Source organism: Panthera pardus, unplaced genomic scaffold, assembly GCF_024362965.1.
Source record: "Panthera pardus isolate Hobbes unplaced genomic scaffold, ASM2436296v1 HiC_scaffold_10, whole genome shotgun sequence".
Lineage (NCBI taxonomy): Eukaryota > Metazoa > Chordata > Mammalia > Carnivora > Felidae > Panthera > Panthera pardus.
This window is the reverse complement of record NW_026526655.1, coordinates 112367415-112382709: the sequence shown is the minus strand read 5'-3', so window position 1 is coordinate 112382709 and position 15295 is coordinate 112367415.

Genomic DNA, 15295 nt, shown 5'->3' with positions numbered 1-15295 from the left:
ATCAGTTATCAAAAATCTCCCAACAAATAAGAGTCCTGGGTGAGATGGCTTCCCAGGGAAATTCTACCAGACACCTAAAACAGAGTTAATACCTACCCTGCTCAAGCTGTTCAAAAAAATAGAAACAGAAGGAAAGCTTCTGGACTCATTCTATGAAGCCAGTATTACCTTGATTCCCAAATCAAACAGAGACCCCACAAAAAAGGAGAATTACAGGCCAATGTCCCCGAGTAACATAAATGCAAAAATTCTCAACAAGATACTACTAATCTAATTCAACAGTGTATCAAAAGAATTAATCACCATGATCAAGTTTGATTCATTCCTCGAATGCAGGGCTGGCTCAATATTCCTAAACCAATCAATGTGATACATCACATTAATAGAAGAAGGATAAGAATCATATGATCCAGTCAATAGATGCAGAAAAAGCATTTGAAAAAATACAGCATCTTTGTTAATAAAAACCTTCAAGAAAATTAGGATGAAAGGAACATACCTTAACATCATAAAAACCATATATGAAAATCCCACAGCTAATATCATCCTCAATGGAAAAAAAGACTGAGAGCTTTTCCCCTGAGACCAGGAACATGGCAGGGATGTCCACTCTCACTATGGTTGTTTAACATAGTGTTGGAAGTCCTAGCATCAGCAATCAGACAACAAAGTGAAATAAAAGCCATCCATATTGTCAAAGAAGTCAAACTTTCTCTTTTTGCAGATGACATGATACTCTATCTACATGGAAAACCCAAAAGATGCTACCAAGAATCTTCTAGAACTGATACATGAATTCAGCAAAGTCGCAGGATACAAAACCAATGTACATAAATCAGTTGAATTTCTATACACCAATAATGAAGCAACTGAAACAGAAATCAAGAAATGAATACCATTTACAATTGCATCAAGAACCATAAAATACCTAGGAATAAACCTAACCAAAGATGTAAAAGATCTGTATGCTAAAAACTATAGAAAACTTATATGGGAAATTGAAGAAGACACAAAGAAATGAAAAAACATTCCATGTTCATGGATTGGAAGAACAAATATTGCTAAAATGTGAATACTACCCGAAGCAATCTGCACATCCAATGTAATCCCAGTCAAAGTTGCACCAGCATTCTTCTCAAAGCTAGAACAGACAATCCTAAAATTTGTATGGAACCACAAAACACCCCGAATAGCCAAAGTAATGTTGAAAAAGAAAACCAAAGCAGGAGGCATCATAATCCCAGACTTTAGCCTCTACTACAAGGCTGTAATCATCAAGACAGTATTGTACTGGTACAAAAACAGACACATAGACCAATGGAATAGAATAGAGAACCCGGAATTGGACCCACAAATGTTGGCCAGCTAATCTTTGACAAAGTAGGAAAGAGTATCTATTGGAAAAAAGACAGTCTCTTTAGCAAATGGTGCTGGGAGAACTGGACAGCAACACGCAGAATGAAACTGGACCACTTTCTCACACCATACACAAAAGTAAACTCAAAATTGATGAAAGACCTAAATGTGAGACAGGAAACCATCAGAACCTTATAGGAGAAAGCAGGCAACAATCTCTTTGACCTCAGTCACAGCAATTTCTTGCTCAACACATCTCCCAAGTCAAGGGAATTGAAAGCAAATATGAACTATTGGGACCTCATCCCATCCATAAGTCAAGCATGGCTATCTGCCACTTAGGAGATTGGATATCTGGAAAAGCAACACAGACTGGGAAAATACTAATAATATGAAGGAGATGCCAAGTTCAAATGAGTCAGAGATTGCTTCTAATGGTGTAGTGATGAAGACGGAGGCAGAGTCTAACTTGGGAATTGAAAGAACGGTAGTTTTCATTTCAGTTTCTTAGAAAAGATTAACAAAATATCAGAACAAAATGATGCTAAAAGATCAAAGTTGCTTACTTTTAGCTTTCTAAGTCTAGAGAAAATATTTTGAACAATAAAGGCAGGAACAATAGCTGTCTTTACTTCATTTGTATTAGTCACAATGAGAGACAGTTAGTAGGCTCTTAGTATTTTTTATTGTTTGGCATTGTTTGAATGTGTAGATATACTCAATAAAGAGTGACTTGTTCTTCCTGCAAAAAAAAAAAAAAAAGATAAACAGCTTCTGCACTGCAAAGGAAACAATCAACAAAACTAAAAGGCAACCAATGGAATGGGAGAAGATATTTGCAAATGACATATCAGATAAAGTGTTAGTATCCAAAATCTATGAAGAATTCACCAAACTCAAAACCTGAAAAACAAATAATCCAGTTAAGAAATGGGCGGAAGACTTGAATAGACACTTCTCTAAAGAAGACATCCAGATGGCCAACAGACACAATGAAAAGATGCTCAACATCACTCATCATGAGGGAAATACAAATCAAAGCCACATTGAGATACCACCTCACACCAGTCAGAGTGGCTAAAATTAACCACTCAGGAAACAACAGATGTTGGTGAGGATGTGGAAAAATGGGAAGCCTCTTGCACCATTGGTGGGGATGCAAACTGGTGCAGCAGCTCTGGAAAACAGTGTGAAAAAAAAAATTAAAAATAGAATGACTCTACAACCCAGCAATAGCGCTACTAGGAATTTGTCCAAAGGATACAGGAGTGCTGATTAATAGGGGCACATGGACCCTAATATTTATAGCAGCACTTTCAACAATAGCCAAATTATGGAAAGAATCTAAATGTCCATCAATTAATGAATGAATAAAGATGTGTTTTATATATACAACAGAATACTACTTGTCAATGAGAAAGAATGAAATCCTGCCATTTGCAACAATGTGGGTGGAATTGATGGGTATCATATAAGTGAAATAAGTAAGTCAGGGAAAGAAAGATACCATATGTTTTCACTCATATGTGGAATTTGAGAAAGTTAACAGAAGACCATGGGGGAAGGGAAGGGGAAAAAATAGTTTCACACATAGAGGGAGGCAAATCATAAGAGACTCTTAAATACAGAGAACAAACTGAGGGTGGAAGGAGGGAAATGGGTGATGTGCATTGGGGGATGCTTGTTGGGATGAGCACTGGGTATTGTGATGTAAGTGATGAATCAAGGGAATCTACCCCCAAATCCAAGAGCACACTGTATATACACCACATGTTAGCTAATTTGACAATAAGTTATACACACACACACACACACACACACACACACATATATACATATATACACACATATATATGTATGTATATACATATGTATACATATATACACATATATGTATATTTGTGTATATACATATATATTAAGATAAATAAATAAATAAATAAATAAATAAAAGCTTTTCCAAATATTTGTTGATATGTACTCTACGACCAAGCAATATTCATCTTTGATTTATTATAGTCTGACATAAATTATTGCTTTAATGCCTCTGAAAAATGAAGGAATCTGAAAATGATTTAACATTATTTACCTATCTCACATTTTTTTGTGAAGCTATTTTCATGTATTTCTACCTAGACTTTGACCCTATAAGACATTTGAAGACAATGTTTCAGTAAATATTTATTTATTTATATTCATTTTTATCTTCTCTTGCTTTCTTCACTTCTTTCTCCTTTATCAGGCTCCAGTAGGAAATATTTTCCCTTGTTTGTTAAAAACTCTCTTAAAAGAAATACTACTTCTATAATGAAGGTCAACAAATTTTTTGTTTTTCAGTTTATATGAAAATGTCTTTATTTTGCCTTAATTTATTTGAATAGCACCAATAATGTATATTCTATATGTCTTCACCATGTTCAATCTACCTCTTAAGCTCTTACTTCTTAGAAATTATAAAATCTTACTATGATACCATCGGGTCAATATTCTAGTACATTTTCCTGTGCCTAACCTGCTAAGAACAACCTGCTAAAAAATTCACTTAACTCTGTTTTTTTTTAATTCTTAATTTCAGTTATTATATTTTTCATTTATAATATGATTACTTTTCAATAGATTCTAATTATTTACTGAAATTATCCATAATTTCCTCTATTTTCTTGAACATATTAATCACAGTCCTTTTGAAGTTCTGGTAACTCCAATTTCTGAATTTTTTCCATTATCCTTTTTCTTCCTATGAACTTATAGTCTTTGGTCCTATTCAGAAAAAATATGCCTGGTATATTTTACTAAATATCTGTATATCATGTATGAAATAAATATGGATAATATTGTCCTCCAGGGAAGAGCTGTCCTGCTGAGCAACTGGCTGCTAGCTTGTTGATGCATCACCAGATGTGATTGAGCTGTTGTTCAGGCTCTGTTATTTTGTATGTTCCCAGTTTGCCCCTGCCCCCAAGGCTCAGCTCTTCCTGGGAGGGCAGGGCACTGACACCCCTGGGTCTCTGTGGGAGTCTGGCATGTTTACCAGAGCCTCTTCTCAACACTTCTTCACAGCATCTTGGGGCTGTGGGGACCTCTGCTCAGGTTTTCCTTTTTGTGCTGCCCCTTTGTCTCAGTGTTCTGTCACATGTATACACAGCTCAGGAGGTAACAAATCCCTGAATGGGAAAATCTAAGTAGGATTTGTGCCTCAAACCTGTGTTTCCTTCCTCTCCAAAATTTGGCCTAAGTCCAAATTTCAGCCTCTCCCTCCAGCCTTTGGATCTACCATAAGCCTCAAACAGTTGCATTTTTCCCAAGCCAGATTCCCCATACTGTGAGTTGACAGTTGTTCTGAAGGAAACAGCAAGACTTTTTGTGCACTTCCCTGCTTTTTCAAACTTTAGCTCCTCAAGTTCAGGCTGCCTTGGTTGCTTCCCAAATGCCTTCATATGCTTCTTTTTGTTTGTTTTTAATCCAGTTTTGACAACTGTCAAAATAAGCTACTTTATCATGGTTGGAAATGGAAACCCACTTTTTCTTTTAACATAACACTCTTATTACAAAGACTGTATATATCAGGCACTAGGTATTTTCTTAGATGCTTTCTGACTTAATTCTTACCTTTTGAAGTCAATTGTACTTGACTTTTAAAATAAGGATATTAAGACAAATAAATGGTAAATCTGGGACTTAAACACAGCTCAGAGTAGTTGAAAGTCTACTTGCTTTCAATTAAGTAGGACTGCCTCATTAAATAGACCAAAATCTGTAGAGTACAATCTTACAATTTTGCTTATGGGAATAATCACTTGAGACTAGTCTTTTTTCCAGGGAATTTCTAGCAAATAAGCTAGGAATTCACTTTTCACCCTAATGCCTTGTAGATTTCATGAAGGGAACCAGAAATATTTTTTGGCTTTCCAGAATATGACACCAAATTACAAAGCAGTCAGACAGCTCAAGCCAACACATTTCCAGAAGAAAAGACAACCTTGGGGTGCAACATTCCTTATGTTGACTTGGAGTTATTTTTTTTTTAAGTTTTTATTTTAATTCCAGTTAGTTAACATACAACACTGTATTGGTTTCAGGAGTACAATATAATGATTCAACAATTCCATATATCACTCAGTGCTCATCCCAAAAATTTCATTCCTTAATCCCATCAATTAATTCACCCATCCCCCCACCCACCTCCCTTCTGGATATCATCAGTACATTCTCTATAATTAAGAGTCAGTTTATTAGTTTCTCTCTCTTTTTTGCCCTTCTCTCATTTGTTTTGTTTCTTAAATTACACAAATTAAGGAAATCATATATTTGTCTTTCTCTGATGACTTATTTCAATTAGCATTAGACTGTCTAGCTCCATCCATGTCATTCTAAATGGCAAGATTTTATTCTTTTTTGTGGCTGAATAATATTTTATTATATACACCGCATATTCTTTATTCCTTCATCAACTGATGGACACTTGATCTGCTTCCATATCTTGGCTATTGTAAATAATGCTGCTATAGCATAGAGTACATGTATCCATTTGAATTAGCGTTTTTGTATTTTTGGGTAAATACCTAGTAGTGTGATTGCTGGATCATAGGGTAGTTGTATTTTTAACTTTCTGAGGAATCTCCATACTATTTTCAAGAATGGCTACATCAGTTTTCAGTCCCACCAACAAGAGGGTTTCCCTTTCTCCACATCCTCACCAACACCTGTTGTTTCTTTTGCTGTTGATTTTAATCATTCTGACTGGTGTGAGGTGATATCTCATTGTAGTTTTAATTTACATTTCCCTTATTGTAAGGGATGATGAACATCTTTTCGTGTGTATGCTCCCATCTGTATGTCTTCTTTGGAGAAGACATACATGTCTCTTGCCCATTTTTAACCAGATTATTTGTTTTGGGGGGTGTTGAGTTGTATCAATTATGTATATATTTTGGATATTAACAATTTGTTGTATATGTCGTTTGCAAATATCTTCTTCTATTCTGTTGATTGTCTTTTAGTTTTGTTGATTGTTTTCTTCACCATGCAGATATTTATTTTGGTGTAGTCTGAATATTTTATTTTTACTTTCATTTCCCTTGTCTCAAAAGACATATCTAGAAGGAAGTTGCTATGGCTGATACCAAAGAGGTTATTGCCTATATTTTCCTATAGGACTTTTAAGATTTCAGGTCTTACCTTAGGACTTTATTTCCTTGTGAATTTGTTTTTGGGAATAGTGTAAGAAAGTGGTCCAGTTTCTTTCTTTTGCATGTTGCTGTCACTTTTCCCAGCACCATTTGTTGAAAAGACTGTTCTTTTCCCACTGGATATTCTTTCCTGCTTTGTTGAAGATTAATTGACCATATAGTTGTGGGTTTATTTCTGGGTTTTCTATTCTGCTTAATTGATCTATGTGTCTATTTTTGTGCCAATGACATACTGTTTTGACTACTACAGCTTTGTAATATAATGTAATGTCCAGAATTGTGTTGCCTCCTGCTTTGCATTTCTTCTTCAAGATTGCTTAAGCTATTCAGCATCTTTTGTGGTTCCATACAAATTTTAGAATTGTTTGTTCTAATTCTTTGAAAAATGTTGCTATTTTGACAGGGATTATATTAATATATAGATTGCTTTGGGTAGTATAGGTATTTAACAATTGTTTTTCCAATCCATGAGTATTGAATGTCTTTTCATTTCTTTACGTAGTCTTCAATTCCTTTGATTGGTGTTTTATAGTTTTCAGAGTACAAGTCTGTCAACTTTTGGTTAGGTTTATTCCTAGTATATTATTATTTTAGATGCAATTATAAGTGGATTTTTTCCTTAATTCCTCTTTCTGCTGTTTCATTATTTGTGCATAGAAATGTAACAGATTTCTGTACATTGATTTTGTATCTTGCAAATTTACTGAATTTGTTTATAAGTTCTAGCAATATTTTGGTGGACTCTTTGAGTTTTCTATATGTAGCATCATGTTACCTGCAAATATTGAAAGTTTTACGTCTTCCCTACCAATTTGGATGCCATTTATTTCTTTTTTTTCTGATTGCTGTGGTTCAGACTTCCAGTTCTATTTTGAATAAAAGTTACGAAAGTGAATATCTTTGTCTTATTCTGACCTTGGGGGAAACGATCTGTTTTTCTTCATCAAAGATGAAGGTTTTTCACTGATGGCATTTATTATGTTGAGATATGTTCCCTCTAAACTAATTTTGGTTTGGGTTTTTATCATGAATGGATGTTATATTTTGTCAAATGCTTATTCTGTGCCTATTAAAATGATCATGTGATTCTTATCTTTTTTCATATTGATGTGATATACCACATTGATTGATTTGTGAATGTGAAACACCCCTGCAACCCAGTAATAAATCCTACTTAATTGTAGTGAATGATTCTTTTAATGTACTCTTGGAGTGGGCTTGCTAGTATTTTGTTGAGGATTTTTGCATCTATGTTCATCTGTGATATTTACCTGTAGTTCTCTTTTAAAGTCTTTATATGGTTTTGGAATCAGGGTAATGCAGGTCCATACAATGAATTTGGATGTTTTCCTCTCTTTTCTATTTTTAGGAATAGGTTGAGAAAAGTGGCTATTAACTATTCTTTAAATGTTTGCTAGACATAAGAGACTGTTAAAAACTGAGAACAAACTGAGGGTTGATGGGGGGTGGGAGGGAGGGCAGGGTGGGAGGGAGGGCAGGGTGGGTGATGGGTATTGAGGAGGGCACCTTTTGGGATGAGCACTGGGTGTTGTATGGAAACCAATTTGACAGTAAATTTCATATATTAAAAAATAAATAAATAAATAAATAAATAAATGTTTGCTAGAATTTTCCTGTGAAGCCATCTGGTCCTGGAACTTGGTTTGCTGCTGAGTTTTTTATTTCTAATTTAATTTCTTTGCTAGTTACTGATCTGTTTACACTTTCTGTTTGTTCCTGTTTTAGTTTTGGTAGTTGATATCTTTCCAGGAATTTATCCACTTCTTCTAGGTTGTTCAGTTTATTGGCATTCAGGTTTTCATAATATTTTCATATAATTATTTGTATTTCTGTGGTGTTAGTTGGTATTTCTCCTCTCTAATTTGTGATTTTATTTATTTGAGTCTTTTCTATTTTTTTCTTGATAGGTCTCACTGGAGGTTTATCACCTTTACTATTTTTTTCAAGAATCAGCTTTTGGTTTCATTTATCTATTCTCTTGTTTTTTAGTTTATATCATTTATCTCTGCTCTAGTCTTTATTATTTCCTTCCTTCTGCTGCTTTTAGGTGTTGTTTGTTGTTATTTTTCTAGCTCCTTTAAATGTAAGGTTAAGTTGTTAATTTGAGATTTTTCTTTTTTCTTGATGTAGACTTGTATTGCTGTAAACTTCCCTCTTAGAACTGCTTTTGCTGGATCCCAAAGGCTTTGGACCATTGTGTTTTCATTTTAATTTGTTTCCATGTACTTTTTCATTTCTTCCTTACCTCCTGGTTGACCCATCCACTGTTTAGTGCCATGTTACTTAACCTCCTTATATTTGTCTTCTTTCCAGATATTGTGCATGTGTGTGTGTGTGTGTGTGTGTGTGTGTGTGTGTGATTTACTTCTATTTTCAGAGCATTGTGGTCAGACTTCAATCTGGTATGACTTCAATCTTCTTGAATTTGTTGAGGCTTATTCTGTGGGCTATATGTGATCTGATCTGGAGTATGTTCCATGTGCACTGGAAAAGAATGTGTATTCTGTTTTAGGATATAATGTTGTGAATATATCTGTTAAGTCTATCTGGTGCAGTGTGTCATTCAAAGCCATTGTTTCCTTGTTGATTTTCTGTTTATTATTATCAATTAGTCCTTTTATGTTTGTTATTAACTTTTTTATGAATTTGGGTGATTCCATGTTGGGAACAATATTTATAATTGCTTTATTTTCTTGTTGGGTTGTCTCCTTTATTATTATATAGTGTCCTTCTTTGTCTCTTGTTATAGTCCTTGTTTTAAAATTTATCTTGCCCAGTATAACTATTGCTAATCCTGCTTTCTTTTGATATCCATTTGTATTATAGATGTTTATTCATCCCCTCACTTTCATTCTTCAGGTATGTCAGGTCTAAAATGAGTCTTTTGTAGAGAGCATATAAGTGAGTATTTTTTATTCATTCTGTCATCGTATGTCTTTTGATTGGAGCATTTAGTCCATTTACATTCAAAGCAATTATTGATAGATATGTATTTATTGTCATTTTATTATTTGTTTTGTGGTTGTTTCTGAAGATTTTCTCTGCTCTTTTATTGTCTTTTTTTTCATGGTTTGCTGACTTTCTTTAGTAACATATTTGTATTTCTTCCTCATATTTCTTTGCATACTTATTGTGGTTTTTGATATATAGTCAATATTAGGTTTATATATAACCTCTTCTGAATATAGCAATCTATATGAAGTTGATGATATTTTAAGTTTGAACTTACACTTTCCTCTTATCTTCCCCATGTTTTTAGTATATGTTATTATATATTATATCCTTTTTGTGAATTCCTTAACTTATTTTTACAGAAATATTCATTTCTACTGCTTTTTCTGTTTCCTACTTTTATACTTTCACTTTTGGTCTCTCCTTTCCACTCAAAGAGTCCCCTTATAAAATTTCTTGAAGGGCTGGTTTATTGGCAATAAACACCTTTAGTTTTTGTTTGTATGGGAAATTTTTTATGTCTCCTATTCTGAATGATAGCCTCACTGGATAGAGTATTCTTGACTGCAGATTTTTCCCATTCAGCACTTTAAATATGTCTTACCACTTCCTTCTGGCTTGCAAAGTTTCTGTTGGAAAATCTCCTGCTAGCTTTATGAGTTTTCCCTTGCAAGTTACAGACTACTGTTGTTTTGCTGCTTTTAAAACTTTTTCTCTATCACTATTATGTACCAATTTAAATACAATATGTCCTGGTCTGGTTTTACTTTTACTGATTTTGATGGGAGTTCTCTGTGCCTCCTAGATCTGGATATCTGTTTCCTCTCCCATATTAGAGAAGTTTTCAGTTATTTTTTCTTCAAATAAATTTTCTACCCTCTTTTCTCTCTCTTCTTCTCCTGAGACTCTGATAATCTGAATGCTATTACATTCAATTGAGTCACTAAATTCCCTAAGTCTATTCTTTTTTTGCATAGTTCATTTCTCTCTTTTGTTCAGGTTCATTACTTTCCATTATTCTGTCTTCTAGGTCACTAATTCATTCCCCTGATTCTTCCATCCTACTGTTCAGTCCATCAAGTGTGTTTCTAATTTCATTTATTATGCCCTTTATCTCTGTTATGTTATTATTTATCTATGGGTTAAGGATCTCATTCATATGTTCACTATTTTAAGTTCCCTGAGTATATGTATGATCAATACTTTAAATTCTCTATCATCCATTATGTTTATATATGTTTAGCTTAGATCTCTGGCTGTGACCTTGTCCTGTTCTTTCATTTGGGATAAATTTCTCTGTCTGCTATTTTGTCTGCCTCTCTCTGTTTCTGTTTTTTAAGAAAGTCAGCTATGTCTTCTGCTCTTGAAAGTAGTGACTTTACGAAGAAGAGGTCCTAGAGCACGCTGCAGGTTCACCAGAACCTGGCACTTCAGGAGAGTATCCTATATGTGTTGCTTATGCCCTGCTATTGAGTCTGAGTCATTTTACTTTCAGTGAAATTGTCTGCATTGACTCTATTTGTTGTGGGCTGTGCTTGGTCTCTATGGTGTTTATGGGACCCAGGCAGTCCACCTCTGAGGTGGCATGCCCCCTGAGGAACTTGATAGCAGGTCAGTGGTGTTAGCAAAATTTGCAGTGGGCCACTAGTCCTATGCTGAATTCCCTAAAGCACTGTGGCAGCTAACGGCTGCATGTCAGTGTAGCCAGGGCATGAGGCTGGTGTAGAACATGGCGATGTATGGGCATGGCTGGGCGTGGCAGGTGATGTTGGCTGGGACACATGGCAGGGCATGGTGTATGACAGTGACTGGGCATAGCATGGTGGGCACTATGCATCTGGTGGTTGGGAAGGGCACTGTAACAAAATTTTTCCTGAGCCTACGGCCATCGCTAGTATCTTGGAATGGGTGAGTCCTCAGGAGAACTTATGAGCACTGTTCACTGCTAATAATTTAGGTAGCATGTGTCTGTGCAGCACTGCCTCCCACAGGTGTCTCTGTGTTTATGCTAAGGGACAGGGGAGGAAAATGGTGCCTTCCATTTCCCTTGTTTTTGAAGTCCCCAAACATGCTCCAAAATCAGTATGAACAGATCTCTCTCCCATTTTCCTCAGACACTATGTAAACTATCATTTTTATGTTGCCTCTTTGTGCAGGGTGCTGTCTCTTTAAGGGCAGTGACCCAGCTGTCACTCACCCTTCAGCCTCACCCAGCTGATTCTGGTGACCCTCAAGGTCCAGACTTGAAGTTCCACTGGTTTTACAAACTCATGGAATTCTGCCCCTCTTGTTTTTAAAGCTAAATGTTATGGATATTAGTCTTCCCCATGTGAGCTTCCCAGTGCAAAGGTCTATTTCTCTGCCTTCTCTGTACACAGCTCCCTTCCTCCCTTGGGATGTCTCCATTTGCCTTTTTGACTTTCCTAACTTTTCAGCTGCATCTTCTCTATATTTAGTTGTGGCATTTGTTTTGCCAGTCTTTGGATTGCTCTTCAGTTTATTGACTTGGGTGTGGGTGATATCTAGTTATAAAGGTGGGACAAGTAAGCTCAAGGTTCTCCTACTCCACTATCTTCCCAAGATCATCTGGAATTATTTTGTGTGAAAGGTGCAGAAGAAGGGATGAAAGTTACTTAAAATAGCTGCACTCACCCACCTTGAAGCTCTGAGGATGATGGAAATTTCAATGACTCTTCTTTGTTTTGCTACCCATGGGAAAACCTGGATTTAATGTTGGAGATTTCCAAGAGAATCATAATTGTGAAGTCAGGAGAGTGTTTGTGACAATCAAGCACATCGGGTACATAGTACATCTTTTAAACATTTGTTTTTCCCAGGAGTCAACTGATAATGTATATATTTCAACACTTTCTGAAACTTATTTATTGTAGGTTTTAAGAATCTTCCTGGGTAATCTCTCTGAGCATGGCAGAATTAGCTAATGTAGACATCTTATCTGTTATGAGCAGAACTGCCATGTAAATATAATTTAAGATAAGAGTTACTGAAAGAAAAGGTAATCCTCAAGTAGCATAACTAAATGAGGACTGCACTGCAAATATCATAAGTAGGTGAGCTAATGCCTCTGAGGTGCAAAGAGAGAGAAAAAGTGAATATTGGGTGTAGGGCCGGGGTTTGACCAACCAAATAACAATAAAATAGGCAGCCTTGGTCCTACTCAAGGCAAGAGGCTAACCCTGAAAACTCTTCATAAACCTGATAGTGATGTGTCATTCATAATTATTATTTATTATACTCCAGGCAATAACCTACATATTTCAAATGTATTATGAAATAGCTATACATGTATTAAGTAGGCCCTATGTAAAAGATTCCAAAGCATGTATAATTGTTCCAACCTAATAGAAGTTTATTTCTGTCTCCAATAGGAGTGTTGGATTGTACAAATGTCAATAGGATGGTCATCCTTAGAATCGTTCAGTCATGCTGATGGAAGCTCTGCTATCTTGAAAACTGTTTTCTAAGATTATATTGAAATTAGTCTCTATTCCAGCCAACAGACTGGAGAAAGGAGATGAAAGATACCCATAGAAGGTTTGTATGGGCCAGGCCAGATGTGGTTCGTATCACTTACCCCCCATGTTCCATTGGCTAACCTCAGTTACATGGCTGCAACCAACACCAAAGGAGGTTGGGAAGTATATTTTAGTTTTGTGCCCTGGAAGAGCAGGAAATAGGTTTGGTGAACAGTCAGCAGTATCTACTATAAATCTGAGATATGTCACATTATTATCATTGTTTCACATATGAAAACCTTGAGTATACAACAATTGGGATTAAAATCTAAATCCTCTGGTTCCCAATCTACAGTGCTCTTGCCTATTTAGAACACACCATTATACTGTACTAACTTTATTCATAAAAGAGAAAACTAGAAAGTACAACTACAAAACCAGGAACAGTAGGAAGAAAAAATACAACTGCTCTGGTAGATAAAGCATACACACACACACACACACACTCACACAACTCCTGACCATGCCATGTGCTGATGCTAACTCTAAATTTACACTGCTACATGGTATAAGATTTAAAACTAAAAACTTAATGTATAAACTGGTTCTTAATTTAAGAAGACTGAGATTTTCAGAAAAATCAAAAGTAAAATGACTTTGTCCACTTCTACAATGTAGGACTTATGTGAATAGCAAAGGGGGAAAAAAAACACAGGTTGAGTTCATTTGAAGCTACTCATGGAAATTGACTCAGGGTAAAGATCAGTTCAAAGTTACAACAGATAGACAATAAAGGTTAAAACCTTTCAGATGGACAATAAACGTTTCTCAGAACGTTTAGGGGACTGTCCAGCAGCAACCTCACACATAGCCTGTCTCAAGAAAAAATGGAAATGACTTTAATTTAATTTGATATGTGAGAAATATCACACACACACACACACACACATACGTGATATATATACTATATATATATATATATATATATATATATATATATATCTGATATATATAGAAATATATTATATATATAATATATATATTAGAAATGTGTACTTGAATCAATTCCAAGACTAATATAGACTAGTGAGTGTCATATGACTTCTCTTCCACAATTTTTTTTAATAATTTGTCTATTGTGATTAACTGATCTCTGTCTCATCATTATATGTTAGGCAATGAGAAATAGATACTATTTCTCTTTATTTCACAGATCTTCTAGTTAGGAAGGATAATACCTAAGGTGTGTCTGAGGGACAACATCCAAACAGCCTGGTCCACATTCTGGACCTGATTTGAGTGACAAGATCCTGGCTTCAGGCCTGAACACAAAGCCATACTGGCATAAGATTTAGGGAGTTTTGGAGGAGGTGAGCATGTTTTTTATGTGGGAGGGGTATGAATTTTGAATGCCAGAGATAAAACCATGAAAACCAGTTGGTAGACATGACATACGATATCAAATGCCCCTCCCTCATTGAATCTATGATGGCCTATGTCACATTAAGCAATAGAAGTGTGGTAGAAATGATGTTGTGTCAATTCTAGGCCTCAGTCTTCAAAATGCATGATAGTTTCTGCTTGGCATTTTTGGAAGCTTTGAGCTGTCATGTAGGAAGTACGGTTATCTTATGTATGAGACAATCTAAAGATCAAATGAGGAGGCTAAGCAGCAAAGGAGAGGCCCTGAAAATACAGGAAGAGAGAGTAGCCTAGATTCCACATGCAACCCAGCTGAGCCTAAACTTCCAACCATCCCCACTAAGGTGCCAGCCATGGGAATAAATCATCTTACACATTCAAGCCCATTTGACCACCTAGATAATTACATCCATAGTCAACCTCACATGGAGCATAGAAATAACCTGTGTACCTCCAATTAAAATGGTTAATGTTTTAAACCATTGCTTTTAGAGATGGTTTGTTATGCAGCAATAGAAAACCAAAATAATTGGTGGTTTAATCCATTCTATACCAGAAGTTCCCAAGCTCATTGTGTAAATTGTTTCACCCTGTAGCTCTCCAACCTCTTCTCCCTCCATTCTCCCAGCTGGTCCCATGCATGGCCTGTACAAAGGCAATGAATACTGCTACCTCTGTATCTTGATTAGCATAGAACTTCTTCCCCTACTTGGGGGAGGCCCTTGTCTTCCCCCCAAAAAAGCAATAAATCTAAGAATGGAACAATAATAACACAGGATAAAATCAGGTGCTTCAATGATTAAACAAAAGAGACAGATTAAAGGAAAGAAAGAAGGGTGAGGAGGGGGAAGTCTCCTCTATGAATATTAAGCAACGAAC